General features: G+C 30.0%; 1 long non-coding RNA gene across 1 annotated transcript; it reads left to right on the top strand.

Moving 5' to 3' along the window:
• The first annotated feature begins 120 nt into the window (after nt 1–120).
• On the top strand, nt 121–1,131 carry LOC145933357 (uncharacterized). The gene is made up of 3 exons (XR_014424846.1): nt 121–242; nt 335–509; nt 787–1,131. It is a non-coding gene; the product is annotated as an uncharacterized LOC145933357 (long non-coding RNA).
• The last annotated feature ends 10,059 nt before the right edge of the window (nt 1,132–11,190 follow it).

The following is an 11,190-nucleotide window of genomic DNA, read 5'->3' as shown; positions in this document are numbered from 1 at the left end:
GAGATTTTTTGCTATTGCATGCTATTGTGTTCTATGAGATATACTATACTCGCACGACTACACACACACATGCACGCACGCACGCACGCACGCACGCGCGCGCGTAAGGATCGTCATACAGACATGCAACTAGATGAAGGAGAAAATCTTTTGCCAAACTTTCCTTTAAGGACTGTCCAAGAGTTTGACGAAGTCAGTTTCAAGAAAATTTTGTTACATCCTTGGAACTACAAAAATTATACGTAAGGAAATCATTTGTCATTTCCTGTATGTATACAATATTCAAAGTATAATAATAATAATAATAATAATCGTATTTGCCTGTTTTTTACAGATTCATGAAATGAAAATGATTGGAGGATCTGATCCAGGCAAATGTGCAAGAACCACATTACGCTATTTTATATAAATTAGATAGCCTTGAAGTATACCTGGTCTGGTCAAAAGAATACGCGGAAATTTCGAGAGATACTAATTTCCCAACTTATTGTCGGTTTAATATTTTATAGGTAATATTTAAGGTATATCCAAATAAATTGTCATAGATGCATAACATAACATAAGTATAATATATATACATAAAGAAATGGATTGGTCTATTTCTTTATGCGCTATGCAAATTTGTCTGCATATTCTCACAATCAGCTTTTACACAGTGATAAGCGATTAATTGAAAAAATATCCATTCTTTTCAAATCATCATTTTTTATTGAATCAGTAATCAAATATTAATATTGAATTTTTTTGTCATATCTATATGACTAATTAGAAAATTTTCTCTTACAGAAACTATTTCGAAAATAAAAAGCGTCCCTAAAAACGATATTGAAATAATAATAAAGAAGTGGCTGGAGCACGCTAATGACCGATTAAAAAGTAAAAATTGATTTTTTTTACTTTTTCAATAACGGTATAAAAACTATTTTTTCTTTCATAGTTTATTAAAATATAATATAGTGATTCATATATTTTGTTTTTGATTCAAAGTTTATCACAGAATATTTTCAAGATTATTTTGTGTGTGTCTTAACTCTTATTTAACGTTTAGTTTTATAATATTTTAAACATTGCCATATATGTATTGTTCTTTTCAATGTATTTGAACTTTTTGTTGTTAATGTATTATTCTAATTTGTGTACGTCGTTTTGATAAAAGTATATACTCATTATTTTATATTGTAAATCAATCTGTGATATTAAAACGATTAATGGAAACAATGTGATTTAGGTTTGAAACCAAAGAATATAAAAAACGTACAAAAATGTACAAACATATAATACTTTTAATAAAAGTAATATTTTATTTGTAATAAAAATCAAAATATGATTTATTCTTTAAAATTAAGAAATATAAATTAAAATATATTTTGCATTAAAAATATATTTTATGGAAAAATGTATTTTATACGATAAATCAGTTTGTTACTATAATACAAATATTTTACTAGATTTCTCCGTATTGTCATTTTTTGTTGCAGTATATTTCTATATAGCGTGAATTAAAAAAAGATTTATCGTATAAAATACATTTTTCCATAAAACATATTTTTAACGTAAAATATATTTTATTCGAAGCATCGCAAAAGAATCCTTTACAATCTATCCAAGAACAGTTTTTAAATCCAGAAAGAAAATAAAGCGACCTCTTATGGAGCTCTGTTAAAATACTATTTCAAATTTTTATAAAATATAAAATAGAATTCTTATAGAATATAAAAAGATTTCCTTTTGTATTCGAAAAAGGGCTCAGAATTGGTGACATAAAAGTGAATTCTTTTGGAATTCTTAAGAATGCTTTTAGAACAGAAATGGGATGGAAAAAGAATTCTTTTTGAAAATATGGAATTCAAAACAAATTTTTTTTGGGTTCTCTGTGCTTAACTTTTCGATTTATGTGCTAATATATCGAGATGATTTTGATTTTTGCCCAGAAACCCTTAAGGGACTTTCCTTATGAAGCAAAGGGTGGGATTCTAATATAACTCATTATAAATTGCAAAAATAGGGAAATTAACTATGAACAATAAGTCTTTCGTTTACACGCTTATATGACAATGACTTTTGCATGTCAATCATGAGTTATATATACATGTATAAACTCGGCCAAAAAAAAAGCGGCACACTTGAAAAGTAATAAAAAATAGTGAAAGTTTAAGAACTTATAACTCAGCTAATAATTATTATATCAAGGTGTTTAAAAAATGAAAATGAAGCTTGAAGTCTGTAGTTTAAGAAAATTTTAATTCCGATTACGTGGAATGATCAGTTTTGCAATGACAAGTGACAGAGTAAGAACCTACAAAACTGATAAATAGAAGGTCTACTTTCCTGAATTGCACGGCATGAATCAGTTGACGTAGCTCAATGGGATAAAAATCACGTAAAAATTCAAAATTTTCTCTTTAAAATGCACTTTGGCGGAACTCGATACGATAATTTTTCGCTGTTATCTCAATTTGAAAATAGTCGAATTTTTAACGACAAATTATGATTTAAAATGTGTATCTGCTATTTTTATCAATTCGAACTGTTGCAATTCTATTTAAGAATGTTGCATTGAATGCGGGCTGTCCCAAAGCGATGCAAATCATGCCGGGCATCTCGCGTAAACAGAGTCCGAGTAAAACATTCGCGGGATTTTCGCCGTACGAGTTCGGTATTACTTCCTCGGGGATCGGAGGGTATCCATGAAGATTACCCCGTGTAAAAAAAGAAGAAAAAGACAACAACAAAAAATTTGCTTTCTTGCTTTTTTGATATTATATTTTACCTCTTACTTGGCAAAATATTATTTTAGTTTTTTCATTAAATGTTTTTTTAAAATTGCTCATTGATCAAAAGTACGATTACAATTTTATTCACCACATTAGCAGATGCTAAATATTTGTGTTTTACAGGATAATTTGCGTGAAGTGTATGGAAAGCTTTAAAAGTAATGTCGATAGTCTTTAACGACGTTTCCACTTCATATAAGGCATCGTCGAAAACAAAAATATTTTGATGAATTTTTTGTAATGTAGATCCGACAATAATTGTTTGAGGTAATGTTAAACCAAAACTTTTTTAATTTTTCTTCTTTTATCCAAAGATGGTTGAATCTCAGGGGTCTACACACATTATTATATATTTAGAAGCTAATATACAATTTTTATTGAAATAAATAAGCAAAAATAATAATTAATAGAAATAAACAATAAAAAATAAGAATAAGAAATAGTAATAATAGCAAATAATAATTTACTAAATAATAATCACCATATATTGCACAAATAAAGTAAAACAATTTATAATTATACCGGGTGTTCAAAATAAAGCGTTACACATTTAACTATAAAAATATTGTTTCTAGAGAAAAATGCTTCAAATAAAAGTTGCAATATTTCAAAGAAAATATAAGTTGATGTTATAGGAATGTTTAAAAAATATGTAGCTGCATGTTACAAATTGTATATTTTTTCTTAAACATAACTATGCGTTTTCTTTACACCAATTGATTTGTCTAATTATTCTATGCATAAAAATATTAAGGTAAAATTATCGAGAACTAAATATTTTACAGATATTAGAGATATTTTGTATTTTATATAAAAAAACATGTCAAATTAAGATATAAAATATCTCGTAAATCATTCAATTTTTGGCTAAAATTTGTTGGAGGTTACTCAGGCCTATGACCTTGACAACATATGTCAAGGTCAAGGTGATTGGGGCTGGGTTCCCTTTTGTCAATATTTACCATTGTGCATTTAAAAAAATCAAGTTGACCTTAAAATGACCTTAAAATCATCACTTACAAATATACCTATAACATCAACTTATGTCCTTTTTGAAATATTGCAACTTCTATTCGAAACATTTTTCTCTGGAAACAATATTTTTGACAATAAAAATTTGTAACATTTTGAACATCCGATATGTATATGTACACTTATAGACGTAAAATTATCTTTTATTTCTTAATACAACGAACAAAATATGCTAATTACTCTATAATATGTCTTATAGTAGAGTTTCCCAAATTGGGCGCTACCGCCCCCCTGTGGGCGCTGGAGGGATCTGAGGGGGCTTTGCTTGCTTTAGGGGTAGTACGGGGGCGTTGAATATTTTTTTAAGCAAACTTATCCACTTGATTATATCTTTAAAATTTCAGTTCCAAATTGTTTTATTTCAACTACGCTTACAATTATATTATTAGTTAAAATAAGAGATAAAGATAGATTTCCCGAGGGAGGCGTTGAAAAAAATTATGTTTGAAAAAAGGGCGGTAAGCCAAAAAGATTTGGAAAACTCTGTCTTATAGTATAGAGGGTGCGTTTCAGGAGAAATGGTCAGCATTCTAGGACACGATCATACACATCATTTTAAGCAAAAAAGTTTTTATACACATGTGTCCTATTATGGACGGTTATAAAGATATAGCATGTTCAATCTTAAGAACGAATCCATTTATTAACTTAATAGAACCAAATTCTATGAAACAATTACATTAAATTTTGTTTACAATAAATTTGAATAATAATAATTATTAATTAATAATTTTAATTAATTAATAATAATTTTAGCAGTAAACTTGAAACATTATTATAATTATACCAGGAACAAAAAATTTCAAACTAACACATGACTTATCATATATGTGACCTAATGTTTACATTCATAACCATGATAACAAGAAACGACGAAAATTTAATGTAATTGTTTCATAACATTTCTATTAATTGCAAGTTGATAAATGTATTCGTTCTTAATATTGAACATGCATCTTCATAATCGTGCAGAATAAGGCACATTTTTCTAAACTTTTTGCTTAAAATGATGCGTGTACAATTATGTCATAGAATGCTGATTTTACTCTTAAAACATCCTGTATATGCAGAAATATTATAATTTATAAATTAAAAAATTAAAAAAATTTTTTTTGCCTTTTTTATGTTTAAATTTAAATACGTATATGACAAATAAATAATATATAATGTATAATATAAATATATATAATATTATTCATATTTTTAATTATTGAGATATTAACTCACTTTTATATGAAAAATAGTCTTCTGTAATTTCTTGACGCGAAGATTACCACTGACCAACTCCTTTCTGCTTTTTACTTTATAGCAGTATTAACTGGAAACAATTTGCTTAATAACATCAAGATTGACACTGTATTGTTCTGTATATTTAAAAATAAATTTGTATTACAATACAATATACATAATATACGTATATAAAACATATCCAATCTGTAACCAACAAATTTAAATTGATTGTATATAATAAAAATTCTAACCTATTGTCGATTGTTCATGCAATATATAATACTATTATTTTTTAATTTCTTTAAAATAAAATAATAGCTTTGACGATTCACGTTTTTGAACAGATCCAAGATAGTTTATTAAAATCTATTTCAAACTGAAATAATTAAATTAAATAAATAATTAAAGAAATAATTTTATATAAGACAATACAAATATTAATAACAATAACACATTGATAAAAACATATATACCAATGAATATCTTATTAGTGTATTTAAAGCAGAATACTATATGATGAAATCATGAATATTAAATCTTTTTCTGCTCTTCCCTCTTAACAAATTCTTAAATTCACAAATTCTAAAAAGATATTTCGATGAAATAACACTACAAATCTCTTTGGCACACTTATAAAATTGTCCGAAAACTATGCTTTTCCCTTGACAGTTAATAAACAACCGTAAAATGAGTGTGATATCGGACTTTGTCATGTGGAATGACTGCACATGCGCAAAAACCAGACGACTTGGACTTCATATTACGGTCATTTTACAGTTGTTGATTGATTATAAAGGGAAAAAGATAGTTTTCGGACAATTTTACAAGTGTGCCAAAGAATTGTGTAGTATTGTTTTATTAAAATATCTTTTTATTTAAAAATGGCACTCAAGAATTTTTAGCATGTGCTTTCTCGCCTCTGACGTCACGATTCCGACATGGTCGGCGAGGAGCCAGGAGCCTTAACTGTTCAATTCTAGCTTTTGAAGTTATTTCCCAAGAATTAAGAACTCTTGATCATGGTTGTATATTATGTTTTAATCAAGATGATCTATTATGTCTTGCGGATATTGCTCTAAAGAATATACAACATATCAATGAATTTAATGCTTTAATTTTTTAAATAAATCTATGTATGAGGATGTTACCTTCAATATTTTCGCAATATTTTTAACAGGCAAAATTTCAGATGTAGAATTATATTTATTGATCAATCCAGATTTAATTAAAGAGTTTCTTATAATATTAATTTAATAATTTTACTTTAGAAATTGTATTCTTTTACATTTTTGTATTGAAAGTATTATATAGCATGGTATACATTATTATATATTTAGCAAAAATTAATAAAAAAGTAAAACTGTACCATATGTTTATTAGGAAATAGCTCGATAATATTTTCAGCTAAAAAAGTGAGCCAATTTAAAAAATACTATATTTTTTCAAATTAAAATTTAGTAATGAAATTAATATTTGAGAAATAATATAAATATAAAACCAAGGCCAACTTAACGAGCATAAATAAACAGGATGTAATGTTGATTAGTAAATCCTTTAGATCACACAAATAATAAATGGTTTGTTAATCTATCGGATTCAGTTATTCCGAGTAATGTCTCCAATCTTCTACAACTAGGTGCTAATTTCAGCCTTCCAATCAATAAAAATAAAAAAGTAACAATTCACGAATTCATCAAGGACAATCGAAGGTAATTCAAAACGCAATAATATTAAAAATCTCAGAACGATACGAAATGTTGCGGTTCCTCAATTTTCTCACTACTTACATAAAGACATCCCTAAAAATCCAACACATGAAAAATTAATAACAATGCACAAATCAACAACAGAATTTTGCCGCCATAATCCAAACATCATATTTACACGAGCGGATAAAGGCAACGTCACCGTTGCAATGAATATTACATTGAAAAGGTGGAAGACCTGTTAAAAGATCACAACACTTATTCCATTATTAAAAGCAACCCATCCTTACGAATCGAAAGAGAGTTAAATAACACGATAAAACAATGGCTAAAAAAAGAATACATCACTAAAAAAGAATATTATACACTACATTCAAGCGATTCGCTCCTACCAAAAGCTTATGGTCTCCCCAATAAAAACGACGTTCCTTTCAGAATCATAGTCTCGTCGATCAATACAGCACTATATTCCCTGGCTTCTTATATTCACAAAATATTACTAAAGAGTCTACCAAAAACCAGTAGGCATGTGAACAACAGCTTCGATTTATGCAGAACACTGTCTGGTAAAACATTGGGACCTTCTGACATTTTGGTCTCGTTAGATGTCGTATCTCTCTTCACTACCCTCTGGATCTTGCAATCAATAGCATCAGTAATAGATGGAATCATATCGAATTTCACACAAAAATTCCAAAAAAAGATTTTATATCAGCTACCAATTTTATACTATCATCCACATTTTTTACTTTCAATGACACAATTTATAAACAAACTTATGGGACTCCTATGGGATCCCCATTATCACTCATAGTCGCGGATCTAGTAATGCAGGATTTAGAGGAATCAATCTTAAATAGTCTAGGAACGAGCTTAATATTTTATTACCGTTATGTGGATGATATTATATTAGCAACTCAGGCGAATGAAATTGCGAACATTGTCGACAAATTTAATGATTATCACGAAAGATTAAAATTCACGGTAGAATATGAGGAGGACCGCTGCATAAGCTTTTTAGATTTACATTTAAAAGTAATAGACAATATATTATACATAGATTGGTTTCATAAAAAAACTTTCTCAGGCAGAATTTTATCATATTTTTCTAACCATCCAATGTGCCATAAAATAGGAATAATATACAATTTAGTCGACAGAGCTTAATTGCTCTCACACCCTCAATTCCATAGAAAAAACTTGGAGATAATTATTAACATATCGCTCGACAATGGCTACCCCCTGGACCTCACTTTTAAATGGATCAATAGAAGAATAAATTATTTTTAACAAATTGAATATAACAAATAAAAACTTGAATGTCATTAATCAACCTAACAATAGCGAAAACAACAATAAAAAATTCTTTGTTATTTCCTACATCAATACAATCTCTGAATTAATTGCACCATCGATTTAAAAATTGGATATGACTGTTGGTCATCGATGTCTTAATAAACTAGAGAAATTTGTCAATGTACAAAAGGATAGGAACTACCATCCACATAATTCAAATGTTATTTACAAAATAAACTGCAATGATTGTAATGCAACGTATGTCGGACAAACAAAAAGACAATTACGCACTCGACTCACAGAACACATTAATAACATTAAATTAGATTCGTCAAGACATTCGGTAATTTCTGAGCATATTCTGAGTGAAAAACATACATTCAATTGGAACAATATTAAAATTTATCAACATCTAAAATTTGAACATAATTATCAAAAAAGACTTATTTCTGAAATGATACACATTAAAGAACAAAAAAACGGCATTAATTTAAACAAGGACACAGAATTATTCGACAATGTTTATTTTGACATCCTAGAGGAAATAGCTAACACACGATGATTTGTACTTTTTAGAGTTATTGTTTGGTACTCAGATATGCTCCCCACAGTCGATTTTAAGATACACTGTAAGTGAAAGGCTAATGGCAAGAAATTTAACATATCTCAAGATATAATTGTAAGTGACCTTTTTCACTATATTGAGCTCGTGGCAAAATTTTAACGCTTCTTTTTACCCACAATTCCAGTTTATCATTAAAGACAAGTGTCAATCGAATATCATGGAACATACCAATTTTATACAATGACATTAATATTTGATCTTACCGAACTAACTTATTCTCGCCTTCCAACGAAGAATGGGTTTTATCATCACCATCGTACGCGTTCCATTTATAAAATTTTTAAACTTGTTAAGTTCAAATGGATTGTTACAACCTTTTTGCCATGGCTTCTTATAAATTATCTGTATACTACCTAAGCTTACATATAATGGCAACTCATTCGCTCGGCGGAACCTTAAACAATTTTTTTATATTATATTTGCTTTTTATATTATATTCTCTTTGTATTAACTCTACTCACGTACTGAGGAAGACTAAGTAAGTCGAAACGTATACGTATTATGTAATATTTGAAATAAATTACTAATCAACATTACATCCTGTTTATTTATGCTCGTTAAGTTGGCCTTGGTTTTATATTTATATTATTTCTCAATTATTTGCTTTGCATCATACGAGCCTTACGATTAATTTATTTTTATTTGAAATTAATATTAATAAGAATGTACCTTTTATCGACATCTGCACTAAGCTCGACAGAGAGAACGCAATCCGCGACATAATTACAAAGAGAGACGATCAATGAGTTGACCATTCTGTTTATAAAATGATAGTACTTCCTTTCCTCGATACTCTCAGATAATATTCGTTTTAGGTCCTACATAAATTGTGAGGAATTAATTTTAATAAATTATGACATGTATATATGAACAAATAGCAGAATAATTGATATTTACATATTTTTCTGTTTTATCAGAAGCATCTGTACTAATTATTTTAATTTCATTTGCAGTCCCGATAACTGGTAACTGGTAAATTCAAATCAGGAATAATTTCTGTGTTATTTTCATCTTTTGTGTTGTTTTGGTCAATTGTAAGTGTCACAGATTGATCGATCTTCTTTCTCTTTGCTCAATAATTAATGAATTATTTTCCAACCATTCTTTCCATTTCAAATGAAACTTAATTCTATGACCTGTTACGTCCAGACTCGTGGAAGGAAGAGTCAGCGGAAGGGCGTAACTAAACTTACTTCGAACGACGGCAGACTATCCGTCTGTTCGACTCGAACGAACGTGCTTAGGCCTAAATAGGTCCCAGGGAATGGCAAGATGTAATGCTCCGGCAGTTCCTTGCCATCCTCATAACCGCCAGCGAAGGCACCCGCTGTGGTTTTAGTGCGGTAGGTCTTGGACCCCACCGCCGATCCATACGTGGATCGGCGATGGGGGACAAGGAGTCCCACATAATCCTCATCCCCGGGGGGTGAGTGGTACCATGAGGTTTCCACAGCGCAAAAAAAAAAAAAAAAAAAAAAGGCCTAAATAGGTCAACGACCGGGAAGGTCGCTTTTACTCTATTTAAAGGGTCGTTCGGTCGGTGGCCTCTTTTCGGTAAAAAAATTTAACCTTTATTATGCGGGACAAGACCTAGTGCGACTTCGGGAAAGGAAGTAATGAGATCGGGTCTATTAAAGAGTATTAGGCACGAAGATAATTAATTTATTTTATTCTTATAGAGGACAAGAAAAGAAAAATTAGATTTATCGGAATTATTACACATATATATTATTATTATTATTCCTTATTCTAATAGTGTTTAAAGTCAGAAAAGAAATAGATGCGCCTGTGTATGAGTGAGTGAGTGTGGATCGCGGGTGATACATGAGTACGGAGGTCTTCAATCGGGACAGAGAGGGGAGTTATTGTTTAAAATTTAGGGCCCCGATTGGTAATTACAATAATTTTTCAATAAACAAATAATAGATATATAAAACGTGTTCGTGTGTGTTAGGGTCATGGAAGTTTCTGAATGTGGATGGGGTGGAGGGGGGATAGGATGCAATCTTGACATAATTCTTGGAATACTTATTTTTTTTCTATTTTGCCATTATTAATTCTATTTCCTATTCTCTGCGCATGTATAATTTTAGAGTGAGAGAGAGAAGAGACTGGATAATGTTGAATAGGAGAAGGTTATGGAAAACGGGAACACGAATCTCGCCGTTGTTACGGGAGATCCTGAGTGATTTTGGAACGGGTGAAATCACGAATCTCGTCGTTATTACGGGAGATCCTGAGTGATTTTCGGGATGGGCAAAATCGCGAATCTTGCCGTTATCACGGGAGATGCTGAGTGATTTTCGGGACGGACTAAATCACGAATCTCGCCGTTATCACGAGAGATCCTGAGTAATTTCCAGAATAGACGAAATCACGAATCTCGCCGTTATCATGGGAGATCCTGAGTGATTTCCAGATTGGACGAAATCACGAATCTCGCCGTTGTCACGGGAGATCCTGAGTGATTTCGGAATGGAAGAAAGAGTGAGGGAGAGAGAGAGGTTGGATAGGATAGAACTCGCGC

The sequence above is a fragment of the Prenolepis imparis genome, unplaced genomic scaffold, assembly GCF_030444845.1.
Source record: "Prenolepis imparis isolate NDT839.2.m4 unplaced genomic scaffold, iyPreImpa1.0 SCAF_1, whole genome shotgun sequence".
Lineage (NCBI taxonomy): Eukaryota > Metazoa > Arthropoda > Insecta > Hymenoptera > Formicidae > Prenolepis > Prenolepis imparis.
This window is presented reverse-complemented; position numbering and strand designations above follow the sequence as displayed.